This window comes from Gracilinanus agilis, chromosome 1, assembly GCF_016433145.1.
Source record: "Gracilinanus agilis isolate LMUSP501 chromosome 1, AgileGrace, whole genome shotgun sequence".
NCBI classification, from domain to species: domain Eukaryota; kingdom Metazoa; phylum Chordata; class Mammalia; order Didelphimorphia; family Didelphidae; genus Gracilinanus; species Gracilinanus agilis.
Genome location: NC_058130.1, coordinates 120,096,048 through 120,110,712, shown reverse-complemented (window position 1 = coordinate 120,110,712; position 14,665 = coordinate 120,096,048).

Sequence of the window (14,665 nt, the reverse complement as noted above, 5' to 3'; positions counted from 1 at the left end):
TCAATAAAGATGAATTAAGCACCTACTATGTGCTAGGTAATGTATTAAGTGCTTAGGATTAAAAAAGAGACAGTCACTGTTCTCAGGGAGCTCACAATTTAATGAGGGAGGCAATATGAAAACAAACATATACAAAGCATGCTAAACAGGAAATAATAGAAGGAAGTAAGAAACTAGAATTAAGAGGGGTTGGGGAAGGCCTCAAGTAAAACACGGAACTTTATATAGGACTTAGAAAACCCAGGGAATTCAGTGGGCAGAGTTGATGAGAAAGAATATTCTAGGCATGGCAGACAGTCAGAGAAAATGTCTTGTTCATGGAACAGCCATGAGGCCAATGTCACTGGATTAAAGAGTATGCATTGGAGAGTCAGGTATAAGAAAATTGGAAAGATGGGAAGTGATTAGACTATGAAGGGCTTTGAATGCCAAACAGAGCATTTTGTAATTGTTACTGGAGACAAAAGGGAACTACTGGAGTTTGAGTGGGGTTAGGAATGGCATGATCAAACATGCTCTTTAGGAAAATCACTTTATTAACCAAACAGAGGACAGACTAAAGTGAGGAGAGAGTTGAGGCAGTCAGATCCACTGACAGGTTAGAGAAATAAACTCTGTGAATATGTGTCTATGCGTCTATATATACATAAATACATATATATGTTTATAAACCTTAAATCACTAGAAAACAGAAAAACTAATTGTAACATGTAATTCAACTTTATACCAATTTAAAGAATGCCTTTCAGAAATGGTCTCTATTGTATGGTACTGCTAGAATGTGTCCCTCTATTTCTTCCTTATCATAATACTGATCATCTGTTAAGAATTCATGCTAAATAATACATAATAATTTCACAGGCAAAAAAAATCAGCAGCTGTCATCTTCAACTCTGGAAACAACACCCATGTAGATGAGAAGTTAGATCCATTAAGTATCAGCATTTTATAGTATTTCTTTGAGAAAAAATCAGCTGTTTTTTACATTGGTCTTAAAAAGAACCTAAGCACAGACATAAATAGATATTATACTGTTTTTTCTGAGCAGTGAAAATTGTTATGTTTATATGACCCAACAGAAATGAAATGGAAAAAAAATCTATTTTATCAAATTCTTCTCTGGTCATAGGAGATACGGAATGCCATGCTTAAGTGTTGGCATCACATTTTAAGAAAGTATATGCAGGAAATAGTGTCCAGAAGATATGCAGAACTTTCTTGTCTGCTTCAGGATAACAATGTCTGCTAACTCAGCATGTGTGATGACTCAGTGCTAAAGGAGGTTGAGCTGGTCATTGAGTTAGAAGAGTCAACAACTAAGTGGATTATTCACTTGAAGTTTAATGTTTGGTCACCTCTGCTAAGGAAATAAATATAAAACAGAAGCAGCAGCTATGGTTCTGCTATTTATTCTCAGACTTACCTAGACACAGTGTTTTCAACTATTATGTACTCATGTATGCATGGTGGTCTGGGGAGAGAAAGGGGCAAATCCCAAAGATATATGATGTTACTTAGAGTGTAGAAGGAAAAGAGGTATGTGTCAACTCACTCTCTTTATTAAGGTCTGCTGAACATGAGCTTTTCCTATTCAATGGGTAATAAGGGGATTGCTTCATCATTCCCAAAGCACTTGAGTACTGAACTAGGGCCATATAATCAACTAGAAGCAATAGGGAAGCTCTACATATTATCTGTACCACCTTAGGATCCAAAAATTAGAGACAAAGTGAAGTATTCCAGAAGATAAGGACCAATGGCTATAGAACTGGAGGAGTACAGATGAGAGGCAATAAATCTAGAATAATGGTTGTATCTATCTAGTGACAGAAATATCAGATACAAGAAATTTGCAGATGGAAATAACAATATTTTTTCAGTGCATTCAATATGAGAAATGGAAGAGTGCAAGGGCCCAAGATAAAGAAAAGATTATGAGCATTGTATACCAATCAGAATATTAATGTTATATTATGTGATTAGATTAAAGTAATAAAATGCATCAGAAAGAAAAAGAATCAAGAATATCGTGGAAGCATTGAAAGGAAAGTACAAAAGAAAGAGAAATTGCATTGTCATTGCAAATTATACTATAAAGCATTAATTATCAAAACTATCTGACATGGATAGAAACTAGGAAAATATGCCCTTGAAATAGATAAGCATTACTGAGAAGTAAAGATTAGCTCAGTATTTCTAGCCAAAAATGAGTAATGTCCAAACATATGTAGTGAGTAAAAGGGAGGAGTTGAGGATGATATATAGATTGTGAATCACAAACACTAGGATGTGAAGAAGACTGGATTTAAGAGGAAATATGAGTTTAGGTTGGGATAGGTTGACTTTTAGGGGGTTTTAAGACAAACAGTTTCAAATATCTAAAGACAGTTTATGATATATTATGGGACCCAAGGGAAGAGACTAGAATTATGTATGCATGTATATGAATACACATGAATGTGAGAATCATCAGACTACAGAAGATAATTTTCCTCATGTTAGCTGAAAAAGTCATCATGAAAGAGAATATGAAGAGAGGATGAGAGGACCTAGAACATAACCTTGACTTACACCAATGGTCAAGGGACAGAATAAGGGTATGATCCAGCAAAGGAAAATGAGGAGTAATCATTGACAGTGAAAATAGTCTCACAAAATTTCAGAAAATTGAGAAGAGGGTAGCCAGTTGTGCCAAACAGAAGAGGAGTGAAGAAGGTGGAAGATGGAAAGAAAGTCGACAGATTTCTCAGCTGAATAAACATTGTTGACTGGAAATAAAAGTAATAGTTTCAGTTGAGTCATGAGGTATGAAGCCAGATTTGTAAAAGGTTGAGAAAAAGTGAGAAAAGAGCAATTGGAAGCAACAAATGCCACATAATTTTTTCTGCCTGAGAAAAAATAAAGGAGTCATAAGCTAATAGCTTTAGGAGATTTCAGGGTTCAGGGAATAATTCAGGGCTGGAGTTTGAACCATGATATAATTGGAGAACAAGGAATTTGAGTGAAGGGGAAAATGGGAAAATATGGAACTGAACTGAATAACTAAAGGATTTGGAAAGAGAGCAAAGTGAAGGAAAAGGGGGAAGAAAGTATAATGAATCACTAAGATGTTGGGGTCATGATGAGAATATAGATTTGTGAGGAGTAAAACACAAAGAAAAATAGAAGGATAGGAGGTTCTGACTTGTGTGAAGTAATTTCACACAAATGAGACTTGAAAAGGGAGTGGGGTGATGAAAACATCTTGGAAGAGGCATGGTTTTGAAGTCCAGAAATGAGGAAGAAATCAAGGAGGGAATGAAGGACCTCTTGGATCCCTCTAGGAAAGGAAAGCTCCAGGAGGAACTCACCAATAAGAAGAGGAGAAGGTCTCTTGATAATCCGGTTTGAGAAGCCTGGGAGGGGGGTGGAAATAAATGGATATTTCGACAAGAAGACCATATATTCTGAAGGAAGTGTTTAAATGAAATAGCTACAGAAACATGGTGGTGAAAAAAAGAAAAGCTATAATGCAGCTACTGAACTCCTTGATAAAAATGAGAAAATGTATTGGAGTCTGGAAGATAGGTCACAAAAACTCAAATTAGGTGATGAATTTAGATAGGATGAATTTCAAAAGAAATTGTTGAATGTTGGCACCAAAGGAAGAATCTTAAAGTGTCAGTGACAGTTTGAGTTTTCTTTATATAGAATGGGCACTCTTGAGAGGTAATATCTTTCTCCTCATTGAGGGTCTTGAAGCAAAGGATTTTCCTAGGACATATTGGACTAGATGGAATCAAATATTTATATTTATATTTTATCAATCCCAAAATCTTTTGTCCAGGCATTTAGTCTCTTATTTTCAATGTGATCATTTAGTAAAACTTTTGAATAAATATTTATTAAACTGAAACTTCTTGCAGTGCACTGAGATATGTAGCATGAGAAACAACATGTAGGTAACACAAAGTCCAGATCTTCATTAAGTTTCTAATCTTGAAGTTATATACATAGATAGGAATCTATAATACACTATAATTCACATTAAGTACATCAGAGAAATAAAAAAGCAAAATTCAGTGTAGCAGTAATCAGTAAATGCAGTTAACTAAGACATCCTGGTAGAGATAAAGTTTGAATTGTTTAATTGAAGTTTAAGTTTTAGCTGGTTTCTCTTTAAGGAGGGGAAAGAGTTATTTTGAGGATGAAAGATTTGGAGGATTAGATCTCATATCATTGGTATAGCTTCCTAGTTACCCAAAGCATAGAAATCTATCCTACAGGGAGTTGATATAACTAAAATTTGGCAAATTCTTATTACCATAATATTTAATATATATTTCTGATCAGGCTGCTCTTATAGTGAACGTAGAGGCACAGGGGAGTCCTATCTATATCAACTAACATTGTATCCTTATTTATCTATTTTTACAGTTGAGTGAACTACTCTCTTTCAGATATTTTTGGCCCATAAGTGTCTCACTGAACTCTAATCCTGAGGCTGAACCACTGGATTGAACTATGTTAGGGATAGTCCAGAACAGATGGATAGGAATTAATCAGGTGAAAGAAAGGAATGATGGCATTCCAAGCATATGGCATAGCATAAGGAAAAGAAGAAAAGCTGAAAAAAGTAAATTATGTTCTGGGGGAAAAGAAAAGCCCAGTTTGGCTAAAATAGATGTTAGAGGAATTGTAAAAAAGGGTGGAAAAATAGGTTGATTCCAGACAGTGTAGAGACTTTTATGCAACAAAAAGGAATTTGAACTTTCCTTAGAAGACAATAAGGAGTAACTGAAGTGTTTTAGATGGAAGAAGAGTGTAGCCAGATGAATACTCAGGAAGATTAAATGTTTGAAAGTGGTCTGAAAGGTGGAATTGTGTCATGATGTGGGAAAGAAAGGAACAGAAGGAAGAATAAAGAAACTGCTGTAATAGTGTGGGAGAGAATAAATGGAGTCAAAATGGAGGCAGAATGAAGGCCTACAAAAGGCAGGTGGCAGTGAGAAGAGGCACAGATGTGATATGTTTTATATAAAATTTTTAGAGATAAGTTCAACATTGAGAATACTACTTCAAATTCATTCTGTTGAATAACAGAATGAATTTGTGGTGGCCATTAGATTGTTAGCTCTCTAAAAAAAAGAGGAAAGTATCTTATTTCATTTTTCTGTCTTTAGCACTGAGCATAAACAGAATACAACTCTGCACACAGTAGAAGTGTGATAAATGTTTGGTACATCAGAGTTAATGAATTGTTCTTGATCTTTTCAGAGGCTACCATGATAGAATATATTTGAATACTTTGCACATATTTTGTTTTAATATGCTAATTCCAAGTTCCTACCTTAATCCCCCCAAAAAATTCATTTTTGATTTTAGTTCTGTCTTCTCTGACTTCTCTGTACATTGGGGAATTATGATGACATTTGAGGATTCCTAAAGTCAAGTTTCTATTGAAGTTAATGAATAGACATCATCTTGAGAATGACTGCTTACCTGTAAGTGTGACTTAATGCCCTAAGGCACACAATGTGGCCTGAGAAGCAGAAGTGATTATTATTTTGGCTGATTTAAAATATACTCATGTAATGCAAATATTCCCAGATAATTCAAATGCAATACCAACAGAAGACAGTTTGCCTACAGAAAACTGCACAAATATAAGATGAGGAACAACTGACTATAGCAAAAAATAATCTAGAGGCATATCATACAAGCTGATTCAGTGATATGGCACAATTTTAATAAAAAGCCAGCGTGATGCTGTGTTGCAGAAATGGAAGAATTGCAAAGTAAGTCTTTTTGCTACTTCAGGAAATGGTCACACCTTGATCTCTAGGTTATTGGTCAGTGTCTTTTTACTTAGGTTGTATTCTCCAATTACCCACTTTAATAATACACTCTCGCCTCTGAGTCTGTTCTATATCCAATGGAGGCAAGAGCTATGGCTGTTTTTTATTATGTGTTCCCAAGAACTTATGTCATACCTTGTGAGTACAAAATAACATTTGCTCTTTCACTACTTTACTTTACACTACTGGTGAGTGTAGACACATACATGTGCAGAATTTTTTAAGAAGTATAAATTCTTCTCAAACAAATTTTGACTACAGGAATCCTAAAAAAAATCATACTTTTGCCTTTTTCAGGAAAGGTACCACAAGAATTTGGAAGAATTTCACTATTCATAATTAAGTCTCATTATTAATAACACAACTAACCCAGTTAAATACTTTCATGGCAATGGAAATTGCATTTCCAATTAGGCAAACATTTAAATTCTGACTATGTGAAAGATGTGCTCAAATCTGAGGATACCAGAATAAAAATACCATTTTTTCAAGGAGCTTATAATCTAATATACAATAAAAAAATGGCTTATACTGAAAGAAATATGACAACTATGTAACTAGCAGAAAAGTTTTCTAATGCTATGTGTTGAAGCATTTGAAAATTAATGATTCTTGTGAATTTTACAAATAAAGATATGAAAATTTTCAGATAAACTAAATAAAATTCCCATTAAAATTCCTTTAACTAGTAAAAATGTTGATCCCAAAACATTAATAAGTGAGACATGATCTCTATATCCATACAGTAATGTGAACAGCAATATTTAAGTAAAATTTTTATATTTACCATTTATATACAACTAACATATACTCTGGAATTTTACGAGACAACATTTTATAGATTCGGTATTATTCTCAGTTATAGCTACAGTCACATTTGTGTTATTTCATAGATATTTCCACCTAAATGGCTTAACATTCATTATTTTCAGTGTTAATGTAAGTTTATGAGATCATCAAAATAAAAATTTAAGACATTTTCTTTTTTCATTTTTCCTCTTTTCATTTGCTTTATTATCACCCTAAATGAAAAATGCATATGAGAGGGATGAAAGAAAAATGCAGCAAAAAGGAAAGGAATGGTTTTGCTTAAAGTATGGAGGCTAACATAAATAAGTAAAATGTGGTGCTGTTGGCCAAAGGAAGGGTAGGAAATAGTAATAAGATGAAAATAATAAATGAAGCAAAGTCTGGGAACTGATTAGAAATTATGTTGAAGTTTTCACCACTATGACTGATTTTTCTTTCCTGCTATGACCTATCATCTATTCTAACTACCAATTAAGAATTTTAGTCAGTTGAATTACAGAGTAAATATGAGATCATCATAGATACACAAAGTTAAGTCAATGGCAGTGATGTTTCCATTATACAGAGAAGCAGATGGTCCTTTCCTACATAAGTGGGAAATCTGAAGAAAGTTTGAAAAGATGTATGATCTGCCATCTTTTGAATGAAGTTTTCAACTGTAGAAATGTTCTCTATCTTTGAAAAAGCATCTAATAACATTATAAAACTGCATTCTATAACCAGATTGCTGTTGGCTTTGATAGCTCTTTGAACATTTGCATTAATATAACTTAGTATGTATGAACACATCTTTAATATTAGAAAAGTAATCTTAAGTGATTTTAAATCTTCTCTTGGATTCTCAGAGCCTTTTGACATTGAAAGTTGCACAGGAACACTTTACAGCTACTAGTTACAGAAGAAAAGATTTAGTGCTAGTCCCAGCAAAAATAAAAATAAGCAAAACTACCACATTCTATCTTTCATTAGGATTTTTTTAAAAGAAAGGTCGCTTATTTTAGGGCTTTTTACTAAGAGTCGTATATTTTTCTTAAGTAGTAAAAACCAGACAGGTGTGTGGGTAGAGGGAAAGAGAATCAAATTCTAACTTAAATAAGAGGTCCCTAACTTTTGATTGATGGATAAGGTCTGTGCCACTTTCAAAGTGAGAATACTCTCTTGAGTTATTAGATATAAGCATATGAAAAAGGTGTCTAGGAATCTTTCTAAAATCTAGTTCATGACATAAACATTTCTGCTTAAATAGCCTTATAACTTTTGTAATCATTTCCAGATAAATTTATTACATTCATTCACTTATTTATTTTTCCTTGTGTACTTACTTTTTAACATAGATTCCAAAATTAAGTTCTCTTTTAATGTTTCATTGTAGAATGTAGGTGATGCTGTGTTCTAGAAGTTTATATTAGGAAAATACATGTTCTATTCATTCTACTAGGTTGGAAAGATAGTTTAGGCCTACTGCTAGATTTCTAGTTCAAGGTTTAGCCTTCCTAAATTCAGAAGGCTCATCACAAAAAGACTTGTTATGGAGAGATTTGTTTAACACATTCATAAAACTATATAATAAGTCATGGTTAGGTTGCAATCTGACTCAATAGAGAAAAAACTATGCCGATAAAATCACGGATTCCAAAGTACTGAAGAAATTATTAAAGTCATTATGGGGAAGAGATGAATTTGAAGATATTTTTACTTTTGCTGAAATTAAGTATATTATGAAACAAATGTCTTTTTTTCCTATTAATTACAATTATACTTTCATGTTGTAATCAGAAATTTACTCCACCCAAATGACCTGTCATGGCTACCTTTTGGATTTATTGGTAACTAATCATCCAAAAGGCAACTTGGCTTACATACAGTTTAGAAAGAGAAACCTAAAGAAAAAAAAATTTAACGTTTTCCTTTAAATGTAACTAAAGACATATGCTCGCATGTGCTCAAATCTAAAATGCTTACAATGAATATTGGTAGGAATTTTCAATGAATGAGAATATATAAATCAGCACTTATAAATTAGATGAAAAATAGTCATGTTGGCAATTTTCCCCTATTTAATTTCACTTACTAACCCCTATTACATCTCTGTATGAATAAGCATGCTTAGTATATATTATTGGAGGATTATGATAGCTTTAGCACAGCATAAAATGATCATTTATAGTTCTAAAGCATTTTCTCCAAGAGACATAAGATGAAGATGCTGATAAAAGAGACTATAAAGAACTCAACAAGAGTGTAATTTTCTCCAGAGTCCATGATTTGGGTAATAAAATATATACCATGTATATTCTGTGACCTTTTCCTCATTTATATAACCAAATTTTAAATTAGCCTCAATAATTTTATAAAACACCTGAACAATTTCTGTAATTCTGAATGCCTGCCAGGACAAGATGCATCAAAACCCAATTTTGCAAGGTCAAGAAGCCCAGACACTCTCAATAAGGTGTAGATTAGCTTCTGAACAGATTTTGAGTCCCAATTGGAGTTCATATAACTTCACGTTTTACCACAAACACTGTTTAGTGAGAAAGCATTCCTACCACTTTTTTTAAATGAAATTTATACATTAAACCTTCATGACTTCCTAAAATTCTTTGATCAATCATTAATTCCTATACAATGACTTTATTTTACAGAACAGGTACTGCTTCTTTCATACACAAATGAAAATCACAGATTCAGTCATAATATATATACATATATATGCATACATATATGTAACAGAAGGGAAACATGTCAGTCACATAGAAGCATATGTTTGTTCACATGATTTTTAGTCTTTATTTGATGTCTAAGCATAATGCTCCTAGGTCTCATACACACAAATACGTACACAAACACTTACACACATAGGCACATGGAAGTAGAATCACTGAATCAACCATATTCAGCATGGGAAAAAAATATACCTATTAAATACATATTTGCACTGACCTCTTTACACATACCCCAATGTTGACATGAAAGAAAGAGTTTCAAGTCAAAGCTTTTGGTAGGACATAGGATCATAGGCTATTAGATTAGAAATGGTCCTTCCAGAACTTCTAGTCAACATTCTTTCATCCTATCTTCATTTTATATGAGGAAGAAAAGGTACTGTGTCATAGCTATTGGGAGAACCAACACAACCTCGCACCTCCTGATTTCCAAGCCGAGTGACTTTTCTCTATGCCATGAAACATGGCTAGAAATCATGTTTGTTTTCTGAGATGAGAAATATTTCTGAAATTATAAAGTCCTTAAGAGTTGTGAAATAAATGATACATTCCAATATAAGTAGAAGTAAATAAGCAAGAGAATAGTTGATTCTTTTGTACTTATCAGTGTTTGACCTTCATGAATCACTAATTCTTTTTTTCCCCTTCTCATCTAAGAAGCCAAATAATTGTATACACATAGAAATAATTCAAAGTTCCCTTCATATTTCATATTTTAGTAAGAAGTTTGAGAAAGAGGTTATTGAAATTACATTTTGAAAAAGATGATTTTATCATTTTCATAGCAGATACAATTAATTGATCAAGAAACTATATTTTCTGGTCCTTGATAAGATAATATGTATTTTTTATAAATGTAGAGAATTGTTGGAATTTTAGAGAGCCTGGAGTGAGTTGACCATACTTTGACCGTTTTCATACTCGCCTGTGGGCCCAGGTATCTTAGGTGAATTTTGCACACACGTCTTCTAGACACCAGGTACAGCATTCTATCAACTAAGCCTACCTGGTTCTCAGTAGAGCTCATAATTATTTTTTCCACAGTGTCTTCATTGTTCATGGAGGAAAGTAATCCTCTGACCACTTATAGAAAAACTCTGCAAGGTTTTCATTGATCTGATTTAGAATTGTAGAAAAATGTACAATTAAATTTCCTGTTTTCAAATAAATCAATCCATTACCATACATCAGAACAAAAATGAGATCTATGATGCATTAACCTTAAAGAAATACATATCTTTTTCTTATATTGGAAAATGTCAAAATTCACAGCCTAGGGAATACATAGCAAAATTATCTACACCAAAATATTGGATAAGGTGACTATCTACTCACAGCTTTGAAGAGTGATGAACAAAAACAAGATTTTAATCATTTTTTGTTTTATTAAAAGGTATCATGAAAATCTTTTCTTTCCTAGAAAATATATTATACTAATTAGCCCACAAATATTTTTGTCTGATATTTGGTCTAACATTTTGTTATTCATAGGCTGACATTGCAACTTATCATATAATCATACACCTTTCTCCTTCACTCTCTTTTGACTGTCAGTCATTTTAATAGTTACTGGCACCTCCCACTGTTGTCACTTCCACTCCCACCATGTGGGGTATGGTGAGTCAATAAAACCTACTTCTCTCACTATGGTGTATAAAATTTTGATGAAGGTAAAATTCTAGGAGAGTCTGTATATCTTGTGTTTATCAAAGTTGCCCTTATGTGGAAAGGGAAGGAAATGATGGGATCCTGCTGACTAGCCAATGTTTTAGGAATGAAAGAAAAGGGATGTCATTGTCTTCCTGGACACATTCAGATTGACATGATTCTCTTTTGTACCTGTGGGTCACCAGAACCCATCCTGGGACTAAAGCTGCTGAGTTCTCTATGTATTTTGTTATTATTATTATTTTACCACTTCCATGTGGTTACCCTGGATAAGTCAGCCTCAGAATAAAGGACTGATTTACCATCATAAGGCAGGTCATTCAATTGCCAAGAAAACCACAAATGGGATCACAGTCAGATGTGCCTGGCACAGACGAACAAAAATATATGCTATATTTTCAAATCAAATGTAAAATCCTTAAAGGCAAAGAATCTACAACACTGCTAGAATAATCTTCTAAACCCAGAGATTTAGTTCTTATCCCACTGTTGAAAAAATAAGTTGCCTGAATAGTCAATTCTTATGCCTGTCATTTGAGGCTCTATAATGACATTGTACTAGTCACTCTGCCTTTCCAGGCTTATCTCAGATTATCATTTTACTGAATTCTGATCTCCGACCCAATTAGTTTATTTATTTATTTTTGTTCTTTCTACACACTATTTACGCCTTCTGCCTCTGGTTATCGTGTCCCCATGCTTGGAATGTTTTCTCTCTCCTTTCTCTATGACCACAATTCTCTGACATAATGAAATAAATATTCACTAAACTTTTAAAGAAGCACATTTAGAAATTAGGTAGAAGTATATAAATTGTGAGTATGGGTTTTGTGATATCTTCAGTCTTCCCTAGAAGTAACCATTACACTGTTCTCAGTGACTATCATATGTTTCTGGGGCTGTTCTTAATTTCAACATTCCAGTCTTTAACTATATGACTCCAAGAAGTTCAGAGAATCCCTGAAGCAAGTAGGGAGATTATAATGGCTCAAACTGGGACCACCATCATGTTAAACAGATTTCTGTCAGCTTAAGAATTTCTGTTCTGGATTCTGTCACAACCTCTGAAGAGGTCCCATAGCTAAATTAAGGTTTATGGCATCATTTAGCAATGGTGAAGACTGATGATTGAAATTATCTAAGTCTTGTGGGGTACAATGGGAGATGTTTTTCTTTATCTAAGCACATCAAGTCAATGTTTGATTTATTGTTGGAATGATATGTCTCACGAATTCTACGAATTTCTCTTTTTTTGAGGATGTTAAGTTCTTTTGAAGAGCAGTATAGAAAGAGATATTATGTTACCTTTTTGGAAATTTCCTTTAAAGGGGGCATTAACTTTCACAAAATACTAAATTAGTCAGCAATATTAGCATCATTTCCCTTTTATTGGCAGTTTGTAAAATAAAATAAAATTTAAGTATAGTATCTTAGGTTATCTATTTAATTTATAGGCATTGAAAAGCATCATATTACTTATAGCAAATAAGCAAATATCTCTCTAAATAGCATAATCTTTATTGTTTAAATGGAGGTAATTATAATGCAGAATCATTAGAAATACATCACACTCTTTTAGGCATGCTTCTCAAAAAGTTGCCCTGACCAAGACCATTTGACAATGATATTATTAATATCATGAATCTAAGCCTTAATTTAACTATTATTCAATTAAGTCCCAGAGATAGGCATGTTCAGTCATAAATTCAGTTTGAATATTTCTTTCTTTCTCACTTGTGCTGTTAAAATCCAGGAGTCTGTGGTATAGTGGAGAGAGAACTTGACTTGGATTCAGGAAGATATTTTGTCTCAGGAATCATCTCTGGGATCTTGAGCAAAATATTCAATTTCTTTGGACCTCAGTTTCTTCAGTTTCTTCATCCATTAAATAAGGCTTGAGGTCCACTCTAGCTCTATATCTATTATCTTAAAATTCACCTAAAGCTTAAACTAGCATTTTGGAGATTCTTGCAAATGAATCTATCCTCTTCCTATCTTCCTTCCAAGTTGTCAATAAGTGTGTGTGTGTGTGTATGTGTGTGTGTATGTGTGTGTGTGAGTGTGTGTTTCTTTTACTATGCCTATTTTCTCTCCCCTCCAAAACTCACTTCTTAATTCCACTGGTAGCTAACTGATAACCTCAAGTGACTTAGTAAATCAAGTCTTTAAATCTTCAGTCTCTAAGAGTATCCAAGCAGCCTTGCCCAACTCAACTTTATAATAGTGTCAGGTTTCTGTAAATGCCTATTTTAAACTTTTTTCCTCCTGATTTTTGGTTGCCCAGGAGGATATATTCCATTTATAACACTGTTGCTATGATACTAACTGCCTCTTGCAATGTTGCTTGACCTAAAGTTGAGTTTTAACAGATCCAATTTAAGATATATGTGGGGGATGGGAGGAATGAAGTGGGAATGGATAGGTCTGTCACTTAATAGATATGTTAATTTAGAAGAATCACTTTCCTTCTTTTGGGACAGATGTTCTCATTTGTTATCTTTTTCCTCCTTTACTTCTCTCCCACTATCCCTCAATTCCCCTCTTTCTCTCTTCTAATTTATAACTATAATTTCATTTCCTTAAGTTACAAGATGAGAAAATTCCCCCTACTATTACAGATGAGCATCTTCTCTGAAATTTATTCTCTTGGATCCCTAGAGAGATTTATGGGGCACTGAGAGATTGTGTGTTGCCCAGACACATAAGGAAAGAGAAGCAGGGAAGGGTACAGGCAATTATTAAACCTGTACTAAGTACTAGAAACTATGCTAAGCACTTTGCCTGAGTCTAACAACAATCCTGAGAGAGAAAAGTTACTTGTATCCTCATTTTACAGTTGAAGAAACTGAATCAGGGAGAAATCATGGAACTTGCCCAGGTTTACATAGCTAGGAAATGTCTCAGGCTGGATTTGAACTTTGATTTTCCTGACACCAAGTCTGGCCCTCTATCCATTATACCACCAATTGCTTCTAGCATAGTAGAATGAGTGCTTAATGTATAACTAGTAGCAACTTGGATTGAAATCCAATCTCACACACCTACTAGTTTATTTCAAATTGGTGAGTTATTAGGGGGCAGCTGGGTTGCTCAGTGGATTGAGAACCAGGCCTAAAGACGGGAGGTCTTGGGTTCAAATCTGACCTCAGATACTTCCTAGCTGTGTGACTCTGGGCAAGTCAATTAATCCTCATTGCTTAGCTCTTACCACTCTTCTGCCTTAGAACCTATACACAGTATTGATTCTAACATGAAGATAAGAGTTAAAAAAACCAATCAGTGAGTTATGTGCCTCAATTCCCTAGATAAATTTGTAAGGTATATAACTACAAATTGTGAGACTCTGCTATATTTACTCTAACAAAGAGTAGTCAGTATATAAATGCTAATTATTATGATGAGGAGGATGATTAGCTATTTTTAAATAACACTGAGTTGAATTTGTGTCAACATTTGGATCTCTCCTCCATTTTGACACTGAACTCTGTATTTATGCTTATTTTTTCATTTGTGCATACTGTGCATTTAGGTTCCTCTTATTCCAATTCATTTTTCATTAAACATAATGCAACCAGATTAATCTTCCTGAAAAGAAACTTTCATTATTGTACATTCTTATTTTAA